Genomic DNA, 16973 nt, shown 5'->3' on the forward strand with positions numbered 1-16973 from the left:
TAGTGCTATTATTTGATGATATTCCTTTTAGTTGCCCAGAAGACTATTTTTGCTTACATCTTAGGTATAGGCATACCTTGTAGAGTAGGCTAAAGAGAAAATGACCTCTGGAAAAGAAGTCATTGTGTTGGTAGTAATAATTATTTAAATAAGAATTAATAATCCTAATGATAATATCAGCTCACACTTACAGAATACTTATTGCCAGGTGCTTTCATTATTGCTTTATATATGTTTAACTCAATCATTACAATAACTCTATAAAATAAATCCTAGTATTATGGTCATACAGATAAGGAAATTGAGGAGAAGTGAGTTTAAATACAGTAAATTACCAAAATTAGGTGGTTAATGGCAAAGGATAGACATGATCTGCCCAAGATATTTTAAAATGTGTGCTGATAACCATTACCCCATGCTACATCCCAAAGAGACATTACTGGGTTGCAATTCTATACTTTAAATATGAACGGTTGAGATATATATAAATACATATATATTCAAAATGCTGTTTTAAAATAATTTATGGCAATCAACATGTATGCCCATTAATCACAGTTGAGAACTAACAATTAACATGACAGGAAAAAGACATAAAAGGAAATATGAAACAGTAAAACTATCAATGGTAAGAACAACAAAAACTTGAAATGGTGCTTTTGTACATGTACTGTTAATCATGAGCCACTGGCTCAAAAGAAATACTCATCTGTTGCTCTTCAGAATGGAAAAGGGGGAAACCACCGTGATATTATTTCTAAGAGCATTTTTACTTTGTGCAATTTGCATATGGCAAGACTAATTTAAAATCTGAACCATGGATCCCATTATGTCACATGTGTTCCTGATATTCAGGGATATGTACTGAAGGTTTCCTGGAACAATAACTCAGGAGAATACTCCCAGGAGAGCTCTTGATTTGAGAAAAGCATTTGGCAGTCCTTCATCACATTCTTGGGGACACTCCAGAGACACGCAGACATATGACAGAAGGAGTCTGTCTTTACTTCAGTTTTTGGAAAACAGAGCCTGGGTCAGAGTGAGAATGGAGTGAGCAAAATGGGGAGTAGAGAAAGAGCCCACACTGAGCCACTAAGTGCTACCTACTGTTTATCAGATGCAACTCAGATGGTCTGCCCAGGAGAAGAAAGCAGAGAGAATGTGTCTTTAAGTATCAGACTCCCTTTGCTCAAAGATTTGCTCCACAAGGCAGAAAACCCTGACATTTCTAGGCTGAACACACACAGGCAGGTTTGCAGTTCTCAGGGTATCCTGTGCCTGGATGTCAGCACAAATATCTTGGGACAGAAGCTGAGAGACCCCTTCACAGACATGTGATAGGCAGGCACTTATCAGGATGCACCTGGTGGAGCCCATGAGAACCCGCCAGAGTAGGTCAAGACAGAAGTAGGTGAAAGATGTGCAGAAGCAGACAGGCTTTGCCTGATGTGACTGGTGCACAAGGCATTCTGGGCAGGGTTGACAGGCTGCATTCTCCTTATGTAAGCATGGGACCCAAACACAGCCAATGAGCTAAGTGCACCATATTCTGGAAGGGAGTAGGCAGTAGGAGCCCTCGAGGCTTTGTCTTCAGCTGGTTGGAAACAGCGAGGGATTACTAGTCAATGTCTTCATTACTTACTTGGATGAAGACATAGAAAGTGAGCTCATCAACCATCCAGTTGTCACAAGACTGGGAGAGATAACTAGCAGATTGAATGAGCCAATCAAAATTCTAAAGATTTTGACAGGCTTGAGTGATGGGTGCCAACTAATAAGATGAAATTTTACAAGGGAAAAATATTGCATGGGTGGGTTCCCTGGCTAGAAGATGAATCACCATTTGGAATGAACAGTCTCAGGAAAAAATGATGAAAAGTGGATGTTGTATCTAATTCTTCCACTAGAAGCTGGACAGGGCACACCAGAGAGAAACACGCCATACAGCATTATTAACCAAATATCAAAGAAGGTGGTGTCTTCCTTCTGCTAGACATCAATTCCCTGGGTTCTTAATTCCATCAACAATATGGTATGTTGGTTTTGCCTCCCAATTTTTTTTCTGGAAACGTCCAACACAGACAAGTTAAAGACTAGTACAACTGGACTACCCTGTAATTTTTATGTAGGTTTTAACTGCTAACATTTTGCAATGTTTTATATCTATGTTTGTGTCTGTCTTGTCCCATGCATTTGAAAATGACTCAAACATCAGCATACACTGTATAACTGCAGTGACATTATCACATTAATAAGATCAGCAATTAACATCTCACTAAAAATATCCAGTAATTCAGTCCATATTCCAATTCCTTATCTGACTCTTAATATCCTTTATAGCTTTCCTTTTTTCACACTGAACCCAAAGTTCCCACATTACATTTTGTTGTTATAGCTCTGATGTAACAGGAAAGCCCTCTATTTTGGATTTTCTTTTTGTTTGTTTCCTTTAGGGGACATTGAACTAATTTCTCTATTCTCAGTATGTCCTATTACTTGGAAATTATAGCTATATGTTAATTAAATTCACCTTACAAATTTTTGTCAAGAACACTTCATATATGATTACAGCTCAAAACCTTTCTTTGCATTAGCATGGCCATGATATGTCCACTGTCCCACATTTAGGGAAGATGAGTTTGATAACGTGGACTAGATAGTGACTACCAGAACTTTTCCTCACATAAGGCTGGTCTCCCTTATAAAGTTAGCAGGCAGTTAGTAGTACCACATTTTTACATGATAGGAGTATACCCTTGCCCAGTGACACTTAAGGCAAAAGTTTTAATGTCCATTGACAATCCCTGTCTGCAAATTGTCATAGGGACTATAAAAATGGAGATTTTATAATATTATCATTACTTCTGTATGGTTGCTTCTGTACTATTATTTCTGTAGCTGCCATTCTTCATTAAGGAAGAGCTCCCTCTCATCAACTGAGGACTCCTCCTACAACTGTTTAGTAGATACTTGTATAGTAGATAATTATTTATTCCCTACATTGGGTATTCCAACAACATAGTCTCTAGTCTTGCATAGGTGTTGGCAGAATGTTTATTTTCTTTCAAAAAACCCCAAAGCCTAGATTCTAGGCTTTGCAGGCCATGTGACTTCTATCACAACTACTCCACTTTGCCACTACAGCATGACAGCAGCAATACAACAGATAAAAACAAATGGATATGACCACTATATTCCAATAAAACTTTATTTACATAAACAAGTGGCAAGATGGATTTGGCCCTTAGGTCATAATTTGCTCACTCTGGGCTATTAGTCTGATAATTCTTATTTGTCCTTGTAATTGGTTTGATATCTATCATTCAGTCTGTTCTTCTTCACAGCCGTATGGGGTACACCTATTAATGCCATTGAACAGGTAAGACAAGGCTTCAAATTACTAGGCACAGTGGAGCCTAGAACCTAGAGTTCTTGATTCCTGGCCTGATACTTGATGCCTAGTCTTTGTGTAGATACAGATCCCAAACCTACCATCATGAATGACAAATGCAATGTCCCCGAAGACTTCTGAAAAGCAAAAGGTTAAACACTTTAATCAACAAATTATCCTTTCCCCAGAGACGTAGCTATTGATTTGCCAGAATGAGAAATAAACCACCACAGCATAAACATTCTCTGAAGACCAGTTACAGTTATGTTTTCATCACCATGCAAAGAAAACAAAATTTAAAATGTTATGAAATGCATAACCCAGATGGAAATTAATGCCTGGCCTGCATTTGTTAATAGAATGTAAGAATAAATAGAGGTGCGAACCCTTCCACATTGCCATTACCTTTGCAACGCCATCAAACTGTCAGAAGCTACAGTCTTCTCTCCTAACTTATTAACAGGTGGCAAAATACATGTAAGCATATTGAACATTGCAAAGTGCTTCTCGGTAGTCAGTTAATATTATTGTTGGTACTGCTGTCATGGTTAAAGACAGAGATGATCCTGAAATGGTGAGACAAAATGCATATTTTGCCAAGTAAACTTGCCTCCATTCTGGGAAAAGAATATATTTAAGTAACATAATATATTTAAATCACAAAGAAACAAGCTCCAAATCTCTCATGTTATTGATTCTCATGAAGATGCAGCTTTAGTGAAAACTGAACATTTAAGGGATCACTTTCCATTGTTGTTCTGCAGTATTTGTTTTGAATTCTATAGAAAAAGAGCAGGTTGTGTAAAACTGGAAAAAACCCTAGCCATCCTCCTACAGTTCACTTCCATAAAATGATGACAAAGTTCAGAGACATAGCCACATATTCGCTGGAAAAGACAGTTGAAACAAGGGGAAAAAGCTAAATTTTATATGGCAACTACCATAATCTGATAATTTACATTAAGCTCAACCCTATTACTTGTAGGGCTCTGGGACAAAAATACAAACAAAGCCTATATATCACAAGTTTAACATTTTAAAGTCATATATAAAGTTAACTAAAAACAGCTAAGTATGTTCTAATCTCCTATCTTGGAAAATATTTCATAACGATACAATGTCTTAAATGCATGTAAAGTCATGGCTTATGTAACTGAAAGTCAGCAAAATATCAAAGACAATCAAATTTAATTGTTACTACACACATCTGGGTTGTTCTGTTGACAGGTCAGTGACTTGTGAATGAGTAGCTGTTAATATTTCAAAATATTCTTCTCTCATCATATGCAACCACTGCAAAGAGCACACTAATATGCGAGTAATCTGGAACATGAAGAGAATAGAGGCTTAGTTCTCCTGAAAAATAATACCTTGCTATGGAGCACACTGCCACCCTCGTGCTGAGAGAAAGGCTTCACCATTTAATTAGTCTTTTGTCTTACCTAAGTGCTTCTGCTGCTCAGATCCTCCCCACACTCCAGAGCAGTACCCATTTCAGACAGCACAACCCACAAGCCTTCATGGCATTCAGATGCAGTCATCTTTTGTTTGAGAACATTGAGCAAGACGTGGAAAAGCATTTCCCTGGGGCCCAAACAGTATTAGTAGTCATGAGAGTAGATGTTTAGCTGCCAATGCTGAGGACTGAATCCTGAGTAAGGGGCATCATGTATCCTTTATCCAATTAGAGAGAGAGAGAGAGAGAGAGAGAGAGAGAGAGAGAGAGAGAGAGAGAGAGAGAGTGTGTGTGTGTGTATACATACATACCAAGGTCCTCCCCAGCGTGAGGCCCCACTCTGTTTCAGACATGGTACTGCTCAGCATTAATTTTCTTAATGTAGTAATGAACCACTGTCTCTAGGTGCCCATCAGTCATTCCACAATGCTCCAGAAGTGAGAGCTTTAATGTCACTCACTCTGCCCTACCAAGCCAAATCCAAGGTTTCAAAGTAGTAATTTAGTATTGGATTTAGTATTGATAACCACCGCTATTCATGGTCACTTCAGACTTTTTTTTTTTTTTTTTTTTGTACCAGGGATTGAACTCAGGGGGCTTACCCACTGAGCCACCTCCCCAGCCCTTTTGGGTATTTTATTTAGAGACAGGGTTTCACAGAGTACTTAGGACCTCGCTAAGTTGCTGAGGCTGGCTTCAAACTTGCAATTCTCCTGACTCAGTCCCCGAAACACTGGGATTATAGGCGTGAACCAAAACACCTGGCTCAAAGACAATTTCAGTCTCCCCATTGCACAGTTTTATGTGACCCGGGCAAGAAAACATCAGAGCTTTGGAAAAACTGGATGAGAGAACCACTGGAATCTTATTTCTTCCAGGGTTACTTTTTCTCTAATTTTTTTAAAATTTTTAATGTAATTGACACATCAACATCATATATATTTATGGGGTGTTGTGTAATGTTTCCTTATCTATATACACTGTGCTATGTCCAAGTCTAGGTAAGCACATCTCTCAATTTAGTCTTTTCTATAGCAAAATCACACCATTTTCATTGGTATTTTGGAACTTTTTTGAACATTAACACACCAAGGCAGACACTGTGCTGGACTCTGGGGATGCAGAGCCTAGACCTCTCCATTAAAGATCTCAGTATTACACAGTCATGGACTTCCCATCAGCATTTCTTGGGCCCTCATGAGAGGAAATGGTCCTATAATTCTTTCCAACACTTTCTCTTTTACCTTCGCCATTTTCCAGTAAAAGGCACTTGGCTACAGAATAAAAGGATGATGCTAGGTACAGAGTCCTGATTTCTCTGTAATTGAGAACATATGTATTATTATGCATTGCACATACTAAGGTCAAAGAACCAGCCATCATTGCCCAGGACTTGTTGAAGGGTAACATAGCAATAGAATCAGCATCCACCACACCCCTCCATAGCCACCTGGTTAACAAAAATAGACCCAAGAGGGACAAGAGGAAGCTGAGTATCCAAGAATTTCTCAAGATTGGCTATTCTCCCCTCTTCCAACACTGTGAAGGGAGAGGGGCTCCCAAAAAAGGGGAAGATGACATTGTGTGCTTCTTCTGGACATGAGTTCAGTCATTGACCTTGGTAGCCAAGTCCCTAGGCCCCTGGATTTAGGCAAACAGCACTGGGTAGAGATGATGTATGTATAAAGGTAAAGGCGAGGAAGTTTCCAGTTCCTGTGATGTCTGCAAATTAGAGCTGAACATGCCAGTAGACCACAAAGATGAGAACAACAGACGTTAGAAGACACTGTATCTGTCTTGCAGGCACAGTCATGGGGTAAGGGAAAGCAATAGGACAACTCCAGCTAAGGATCAGCTATAAGCTGGAGATGAGTTTTGCATTTGGAGTGCAGCCAGCCATCTTCAAGGAGCACACAGACCAAGTCATAAACTACAGTCAATCAAGAAGGACCACATGAGGGGCTGGGGCTGTGGCTCAGTGGTACAGCCCTTGCCTTGCACGTGTGAGGCACTGGGTTCGATCCTCATTGCCACATAAAAAAATAAATAAAATTAACGGTATTGTGTCCATCTACAACTAAAAAAAAAAAATTATTTTTTTTTAAAGGGTCACACGATCCCACTGTGGGCCAGATAAGGCAACATTCTCATCCCATCCCCCTTCCTCGCTACCCCAACAAAAGGGTAGATATTCCCAAGGCGGTGCAGAGGAAAGTATGTGACCTGGGCCCCTCCACTAGCTACCAGGGCCTCAAGTTCATCCTTGGCTGGGGGTAGGAAGAAGGGAAAGAAGTTGAGAAGAAGATGGATAAGCCGAAGAAATATCATTAAACAGGTTGAACTTTTAAAGTTAATAACTTTAAAACTAAATGGGATTCAGTAAGATAGTGCACTAGAGCAAATTGACTGCAATTAAAAAAAAAAGTATTTCACATACAATACGGATAGGGTTCATGAAATATTATTCCAGAATATGGCACCTTGGCTTGCTGAGCATTTAAGCTGAAGGACTAAGAAAACTGCAGAAGCAGGAAGTCCTCTCTGACCTTCTCTCTTAAAGAGCCTCGCATTGTAGGTGTCCTGCCCTGTCCCCACAGGAAAGAACCATTGCACAAAGAGGGCATGAAGAATCTGATCAAGCAAACCTTGCACTACAATGCCATGAGGTCATATCCCTCTTCTGTCCAATCCTACTTGTAGTCAACTATTCATTCTACACCGAAGCATTAAAATAGTTTTCCCTATAAGTCTTAATTTCTGAACATTCCTGTGTCATGTAAAACATTGGTTTAATAGTTCAGCTTCTCTCTTGTGACTCTGTCTTTGGTTACAGGGGTATCAGCTATGGGCCTTGCAATGATACTGTTTCCCCTCCCCCTCACTTGTGATACCAAAGTACTTAGACAACAGGATACCAGGAATTTCTCAAACATATTCAAAAAGCTGCAGTTGGTTAAAAGAACAGAAGTGATAAAACATCACTGTACTACAAAGAAATCTGCAGCGTGCCTAGGAAGGGTCCTGTGAAAGCTAGAATAGGAGTGCTGTGCACTAGCTGTGATTTCCCAGTTGTGTAGAGTTCTATCAGAGATGCTTCTTGTCCTGATAGGCAAAGACACTTACATTTGGCACAAAATCTGGCTGACATGTTTGTACAGTGTCCACATTTACAGCTGGCATCTCTTTCCCCAAAACTCTGAGAAAGTAGAAAATTGCACCCTGCATTTCTTTCTTTGTACCACCTTCTTGCTTCTCATCTTTGTGGTGCCCCATTTATAATGATTGCCTTTGGAAAGGAGATCAGAAATGGCTTCAGAAAAGGTCTGTTCTTCCAAATGACATGGGTAAGATGGGTTTTCCCTTTTTTTTTTTTTTTTTTTTTAATAAATCTGTTTCTCTTCTGATCTCCTCACTTTGCAGCTGGAGTCTTTCAACCTCCTTGGGATGAAAGAAGTACAGTAGCATATTGATTTTTTTTTCCTTCCCCCTGTAAATTCATGACAAATGGGAACAAAAGCTTATCTGAAAGTTTAGATGTCCAATTAAAATTTTGCTCTCAAGTGAAAATTCCTTTAAAAGAAAAAAAAAAAAAAAAGACTTCAACTTCCATGCAGGCCTATCTTCATCTCAGAACCAGTCTCAAACTGATCTTAAACATAACTTGGGTGGGTGGTAGGTAGACAGAGGCGGAGACAGAGTATAAATGTTAGAAGCATCCATCACTCCACATGTTTTCTTCCTCTGGGACAAGGTATCTAGCCTATAGGATGCTATGTATTCAGCCACAATTTGGACCCAGACCCTGAGTGTATCTGGCCATAGTGAGACAGACAGGGCTCAGAACAGAAGGACACTTTATTCCAGGCAAAGCATAAATGCAAGCACAGAGGCAGGAAACCAGAGGGCAAGGGCAATGCCTGGACAGACAATGAGCGAATCCTCTTGGAACACTGATGCACAGTTTCAGGGATTGACACGCGGTTTGTATGACAAATCAAAAATAAGTTTAGAGAATGCACTGGGGCCAGCCTCACCTGGATCCATTTCAAAAAAGTCCTAGTATCTTTGCTCTATTTTCCCCTCTTATTCTTTTTCCATTTATTAGCATTCCCTGCTTCAACTGTGCCTGGTAAAGTTTTCTCTACTTCTTTTTTCTGTCCCTTCTCCAAAAAGTCACTTGAAACTACTACTAGAAAGGTAGGACAGTTAGTAATAAAAATACTGATTATGTGCAATTTGTAGTGAAATATTGGGAAGATGATTATAATTCTGCACCCATAAGAGAAATTTAAATGCTTGAATACATGTAAATATACAGGCTTCTGTAGACACAAAGCATATTTGTGCATACATACAGATGTGTCCATATATACACATGCATACATTGTACATAGGCATACATGTGAACATACACATATGTACAAACATAACTCAAAGTGAAAAAAGTATTCTCTCCTTTGAAAACAAAGCTGATTCTAAAAGCGACAACCCATCTTTTGTCACTGCATGGTTGTTAATGCCATAGCAATCTCCAGTCGTGCTTTGTTATAATAGTGACAATACTGTATTGATAATCTACCTCTACTTTATTATTTCTTAAAGAAACACAGATCAACTATAAGTTATAGATATAGATGCAAAAATCTCTGTAATCCCAAATTCCTAACTTCCTAATGTGTTTGACTCAGGGAGTGGCAAAGCACTACCACATTCCAAGCTTCCCATCTTTCTTCCTGCCCTCATCTGGCCTCTCCAGGTACCATGCATTTGCTTTGATGCACATTCTCACATTATATTTGGAAAGAGACTTACCGATGTATCAGTGGAGTGCAGAGACCCAGACAACTAATGGGGAGCTATCTGTGCAGAGGTACCAAACAACATGTCCTAATGAATAATCATTGCTTGGACATATTTGAGAGAAGGGTAGGTGGCTGCCCATACAGGCAAAGTTTAGGTAGAGAACTATTGCCTTGCTGGATTTTGAGAAATAAAGTAGGTTTATTCCCACCTGGGGTGGGGGGAATGAACATAAGTATAGCAAACACGTTATCACGTGCACACTATAATAAACCTAGAGAAGTGGTCCTTTGGGAGACTCAGTCCAGTCTTCCCTCTTACATCTGTATTCAACATGGCTTTTCACTTGCTAATATTAAAAATCCCATACAAACTGGTTTAAACTAACAAAGTAAATACACTGGCTTACGTAACCACCTAACTGAAAGGGTAGGGCAATATCCAGACCTTCAGTCAACACTACTGTATGAAATCAATCTCAATTTCAACCTCAATCAATCCCCCATCCTTTCTGCCTTTCTCTTTTCCTTGGTTCTGCTTTACTGTGGGATTCATTCTCAGGGAGCTCTCTCCATGTGATGGCAAAGATGACTGCATTTATATTCTATACCTTTTGCCCAGTAAGTCCAACAGAACTCCTGAAGATTCTTCCTACAGGCCTGACCTTTATCATGTGACTAGACCAACACCATCCCTCAGTCAGGAGCCAGGCCCACTCATGCTGGCTGGGTCTGGTTCACATGCCCTTTTATGAAACCAAGGTGAGGATCAGCCGTCAAGAGCTGTAGGGATCTGGGATTTTACTCTATCACACGTTAACAGGTGAGGCAGCCACAGCTTCACACACACTGCTAGACTTCTGGTTAGAGACACAGTGCTATATTACTCATGGCAGAGCAGGCGGCAGGTGCTTCAATATGCACATAGGGTCCCCTTGTTATCTAAGTTCCTTAAAGAAAATGCAGGTATTTTCTTCAAATCAAATGAGACTGATTTCATACAGTAGTGTTGATTGAAAGCCCAGGTAGATATTGCACATGTGGTAGGACAGAATGGAAACTTTAGCAGTTGAAGAGCTGACGGGGTGGTTTTGCATGCTGACACACAGCAGCTCTGCTCACTGGCATTTAACCATAGAGGCTTGCAGCACCCGAGAGGTACCTGAAAGCTGACCACAGTAACAGAAGTAGGAAACAAGGCAACAGGGACAGAGCACTCCCCCTTTAGGCTTAATGCAGAATTCCCTGCATAGCATGTAAGCTATGAGTCCCTAGGTTGTTGACAAGCTTGTACCCATTTAAGAAATATAGAATGCACCCTCCAACAGAATTGCTCCAACTCCCTTGCCTTAATATACCCAAATTTCACTTATGTGAAAAAGTAAAAGCCCTGTTGCGCTCAGGGCTCTGACTTTAGGAATTATCCCTCTGAACTGGGTAGTGCCTCTAATGAAGTACCACTTCCAGATCTGGGTGTCCTCACCCACATTTCCCATTACACACACACAGTTGATGCACTCATCAGAGGGCCCCGAGTTTAGAAAATATTAATCTTAGAAGAAGGGTTGCTAACCAACCTGCCCACCCTTCACCCTGGATAAGGCTATTATCTTTAGTAAACCTACCCACTGCTGTGAGGGAGATTCTCTAGCTACAATCTCAGGCTGTTTGCTCTGCAAATATTCTTCAAAAGATATTACAGAACAAAAGTGGGTACATGATGGGCAGAAACCTGAGACCCACAGGCGTGTTCTTCCAACAGTAAGACCCCAAACCATGAGGAATGACAGTGTGGGGGTTCTCCCCAAGGGGTAAACATGTTCTGATACCAGAAAGGAAACCTTGAGTAGCCCAATAGTAGTAGTAGTACCTGCTGTAATTCAGGCTTCCTTCCTAACTCCAGGTGTTTGGATTCTGACTCTCCAACTCACTTTTACCTGCTGTCCCTGCCACTGTACTAATACCTCAATGAATTGTGTCAAAGCTCAGTTTGAACAGTTTTTTCCACCTGGCAACGTATTTCCCTGAAACACTTCTTTGAAAGTCCCAGAGTGGGACTAGTTATTTTGGGACCACTATCTTTGCATTGGCCAGGAGTGGTGAAGACTGAATTCCTGTCTCAGCTTCCCAGCCACTTATAGATTGACCCTGTAGGGAATAAGAACTTGACAATTTTGCACTTGTATTGCTCTCCTCTACCTCTTCAAGCCACACACATTAAAGGAAAACTGGGATTCACTGTGTAGGCAGGGAGGTTAGTGCTATGCTAGAATAGATGAGTAAATAGCAGCCTGGGATTCAGAATCTGCTTTGCTGAAACTGCTATGACCCTACCTGTCCATGAACTCTGAGGGATGCTTTGGTTGTCCTTGGACTTAGATTCAAAGAATGAAATCTAGAGAGAGAAGACTGGTCAGAAAGGTACAGAGTCCAAGAAGGGGTAAAATATTCCCAGGGAAATAGGCCATGCCAAAGGACAACCCCAAAAAGGCAGGCCTTTGGAATTCCAAACTAACTGAAAGAATGCTGTTATTCTGAGTCAAAAGTATGTTTCTCAGCACGTTGACCTTATTGTGCATAAAGAACACTATGCATTTCAAAGATAAATAGTTCAGCTCTGAGTCACAGACATGCTTTTGTTAACTTCATAGTCAGACTGTAGGGGAAAAGAGTTTAAAGAGAGACACAATGTTTTAAACTAATCTGACCAAGCAAAGTGGTGTGTGTCTTGGGTGTGGGAGGTATTGATCACACCTGGCAATTCTGAGCTTGTTGGCAAAAATTTCAATACAGACTTTGGATGTGTTCATTGGCAGATAAAGCAGTACACATGGTCCTAGGCAAAAGCTAGGTGGCAAAGCTTTTGCTACAATCCCCAAACAAACTAGAATCTTACCAGGAACATAATCATGTATATTTAGCCTCTGCCTCCTCTTCTCCATTCCTGACACAGTCACCTCTAAAACTCCTAAAATTTTCTGAGTGATCAGGGTGACAGGAGCATGTTTTATTATCACACTAGGTTTCTTAACACAGAGCTTCCCTGACCTTTGGACTATGGAGTGATGACTGTCTTTTTGAATGCTAATGAGAAGACTGGTGGCTAGCATGACTGACAGTTTCAGGATGGGTGCTGGTCCCTGGAAAAGCCAAGGCAAGATTAGAGAGAACTTTCAGCCCCAACTCAACCTCCAGGAAGCAGAGAGGGGCTAGAGATCCCATTGCTGATGGCCTATGATTTAATCAATCTTACTTACATAATGGGCCTCCCTAAAAATTCTCAATAAAAGATATTGGAGAGCTCTGAGGTCAATGAATCTGTGCACCAGAAAGGGTTGCAAATCCCCAAACTAGGTGGTAACAAAAGCTCCTACCATTGGACCCTTTCAGAGTTCATCCTATGAACCTCTTAGTTTGGTTATACATCTGTACCCTTCACGATAAACCAGTAAACCTAAGGATCTGGGGACCCATTGCTTGTGAATGGATTCTAAAGTGAGAGGCAGTCTTGTGGAACTAAGTCCTTAACCGGTGATGTCTGTGTTAACTCTGGGTGGTTACTTTGAGAATTTACATTGTAGGACACCCAGCTGGGTCCACAGAAAACTGGAGAATTGCAATGTATAGAAAACCACACATTGGTGTCAGAAGTGTTGGAAATAAAGTTTTCCTTTACCAACCATCACTCACTGGCACACTGAACTAATGTGCCAGGCACCACTGAGCACAAAATGGTCAGCAGTGACCAAAACACATGTCGTCACTTCATGAAATTTACAATCCAAGAGGAAATAGTTGTTCATAAAACCAAATCACAAATGAGTATCAAAACAACCTTGTGCTAAAGGAATAAATAGAAATGTAAGCTTTGCTTGGGTGGTTAGGTATAGATTTTCTGAAGAAGTGACAGTATTGCTAAGGAAGAAAGAATAGGCAGGTTCTGCTAAGTGAAAGAGGAAGAAGGCTTCCAAAGGGGGTCAAGGCTTGGTGGAGGCAAGAAAGAGCAGAGGGTATGGCCAGGTCCTGGCTGGGGGCAGGTGAGACAAGAATGGTGGGGAAGGTGTGAGAGGTCAGGTGAGGTTCAGAAGCAGGCAGGGTCAGACCTTATAGCCTCCTGAGCCATAACACACAGGTCTTCATGGGCTATGGTGAGGACATTTAAGAATATGAGGGCAGAGATGTCATCTGACATGCTTCTAGCAGATCATTCTAACTTCTGCATCATGAGCTTGGGGTCTAAGAAAGGAGGTAAGAAGACTATTTAGGGCATGGATCCTCAGGGTAAGGTCTAATAATCAATGACCTCAATATCACCTGATAACTTGTCAGCAAAGCAGTTTGGGGGGACTCCAGTTCAGAACTACTGAATCAGAAACTCTGGGGGAGGACCAGATAATATGTTTTAACAAGCTCTTCTGGTGACTCTGATGCACATAGAAATTTGGAAAACCACCGCTCCAGAAAAGATGCTATAGTGGCTTACAACAGGATGTATACAGAGGTGAGAACCATTCGTCTATGAACAATTCATAAGTATTAGTAAATGCTTCCTACAAATCTGGCAGAGGTGAATGAACAGCACTCCCTATAGCCATGAGAAATGCAGCCAACTCAGCAGGTCTTGCAATACAAAGAACAATATGATTGTCCTCCAGGAACTCAGCTTGCTTGAGGCTTTCCAAACCCTAAAGACTTCAGCACTGCAGGTTCCTTAGAGAAGTGCTGCATCTAAGAGTTAATATTTGAAACAATTATATTCCATTCCATTCAAGAAGTCTTACACTAACGACCTGCTGGGTGCAGAGTAAGAGGCCTATTAGAACTTCAAGAAGGCTTTGTAAGTTACTCCCACCAGGCAGGCCTAGAAAATAATCATGAGCAGGTAAGGAAATTCTAGAAGGTACAGCATAGAACTTGATATAAAAAGGAATTTAAGCAAAGAGTGAGGAAAATTGCAACTTGGTCCTCTATGTTCTTTGGGAATAATGGTCCTCTTTAGGTCCCTCACATCACCCTCCCAAGCATACACGTCTGTATATATGCATGCACACACCAATGGCCACCTCCATCCCCACACATAATTATCTCATTTGATGGACAAGATGATAAAGGAATAACATGAAGCTGAAATAGGAGGTCCATCAATTAATCATCACTCAAGAAGTAAGGACCACCAATCCCACAGAGATAGTTTCTTCTGTTATCTGTACTTTGAGCAAATACTGCTTAAGATTTTTTTGTCTCTGTCCCAAAACATATTAATTATGAGATTTGTAATAAAGGTCCTTAGTGACTTTCAGTCTGACCTCTGTTAACAGGAGAGTTACAATGAGGTCAGGGGACTTGCCTAGGCCTCATCACTCACAGCAGGCCCAACCCCAGAGCCTGCCTATCTCTTCCCACTTCTCTTTCCCACACCCATTCTAAAGTGTCACTATGCTGGGCAGCTACCATAAAAAAAAAAAAAAAAAAAGTTGAAATGAACGTAACTGAATGACTGAAGCAGCAGAGCATCAAGGATTCCAGCTTAATCAAGAGGCAGTATGTTCATGTAACTCCATTCCCTGAACATTCTGGCTAAGACTCAACTCTGTTCTCAGCAGCCACACTACTCTCGGCGTAAGATGTGCTTGCATGCCGTGAAGATAGTCATTAGAGGGATTAGACTCTAATTCCAAGAGCAGCAGAGTGACAGAGGGACCAGAAGAGGCCTCTTCCTTGGCAACATCAATTAGGGAATCAAAATTGCCTGAGTGAAGCACACATCTTACTTCTAATGGAAGAGTTAGGAGGAAGAAATACTAAAAACAAAAAATATGACAAACATCAGAAAGCAGCAGCTCCAATAACATCTTTATATAAAAACAAACCCCAAACCTTAACAACTTTATCAGTCAATGTTCTTCCTTTCTTCGCCTTTATTTCTCCGCCTCAAAGTATGTAAGCATAGAACACACCAGGGACTTTGATGGGGACAAATGATTTCTATGATTTGGTTTCTCAAAGTTTATTTGTTCTGGCCATTTTTTTTATTTGTTCTTACCAGATCAATATTTGCCTTCAGTTCCTCCCCCACAATTTAGCAATCTGCAAGAAATGAGTTTCTGCAGGAGTGTGATGCACGGGTGGGGTTTGGGTTTGGGCACCCACAGCAGACCAGGGTTTGGAAAAACTTTTCTCCTGAGAAGCACTTATGTGCCAGGACATCTGCTGAGTTGAAGATCAAATATGTACTCGGTAGGGAGGGAGGAAATGCAATCAGTTTTTAATGGAGAAAGCTAAGACGTGAATCAAGAATAAACATTTATGCTTTCTATTCAATCCTGAAACAGTTTAGGACTGAAACTGCCTTCCATGAAGACCTGGCACTCCCCAGCACTTATCAATGTAGAGCCAGGTACTGCTGGGGACCCAGGTGGGACAGGCTGGGCCCTTGTCTGGGCTGGGGGAAATTCACTACAGGGGAATCTCTTCAGCAGACCTGTTTCTAGTGCTTGTTTTGCCTCAAGAGGCAGAAACCCAATGAGAGAGAAATTAAAGACAGAGATGCAGAGCTAGAGAGGAAAAAAAGATACTGCAAAGAATAAAGGCAAAGATAAATACCCAGAGAGTATAAAACACAGTCACACAGAGTGGCTGCCTCCTTTATGCCATCATCTTCTTTCTTTTCTGTCTTTAGAAAATGAGAAATCCATCTGTGTCCTTAAAACAAAGTCCCTCACAACCAAAGGCACAACTGGAGAAAATGAGCCCTTGTCCTGATAATTTGGGACTCTGCTTTTTTTTTTTTTTTTTTTTAAACCACCAACTAACATGATCATACTAATCTATACTATAAATTAAATGGTCATGGTTCAACCATAATATTAAACTCACAAAGCGAGCAAATACCATCAGAATGATCTCCTGCTGAAATCTACTAACCCCGCTCCATCACTAAGGATACAGGTCAAGTTCTCTAAAGTAGTTGGCTAAGCCCTCAAAAACCTGAACTCTGATGACCTTTCCAGCCTCTGTTCTCACCTCACCTACCTCAAAGCCATGCCCAGTAAGAACCATCAACATCTGTTAGTCAAGCTCACAAGGGTCCCATCTCCCTCCCAAGTCTCTCCATGAACACCTCTACTCCCTGCCCTACCTTTGCCCGAAGTCACCAACCCAACCCCTGGTGCTGAGCATTTATAGAAAAGCCTCCTCTAAAACCCCCTTTCTCCAGCTTAGCTGCTTGTCGGACAGTATAGCCAACCCAGTCCCTGTGACTGTGGCCATGTCGTCATTACCTCCTAACCTCTCTCTCCTATGCTAGGAGGGTCCAGAAATGTCAATT

The 16973-nt window shown here is 40.9% G+C and overlaps 1 protein-coding gene across 2 annotated transcripts in view; it reads right to left on the reverse strand.

Annotated features, from left to right (window-relative positions):
- LOC124969291 (transcriptional activator ptaB-like) overlaps positions 1–16973 on the reverse strand; it is a 190525-nt gene that overhangs the window by 52120 nt on the left and 121432 nt on the right. The window lies entirely within an intron of this gene.

The sequence above is a fragment of the Sciurus carolinensis genome, chromosome 17 (genome assembly GCF_902686445.1).
Source record: "Sciurus carolinensis chromosome 17, mSciCar1.2, whole genome shotgun sequence".
Taxonomy (NCBI): Eukaryota; Metazoa; Chordata; class Mammalia; order Rodentia; family Sciuridae; genus Sciurus; species Sciurus carolinensis.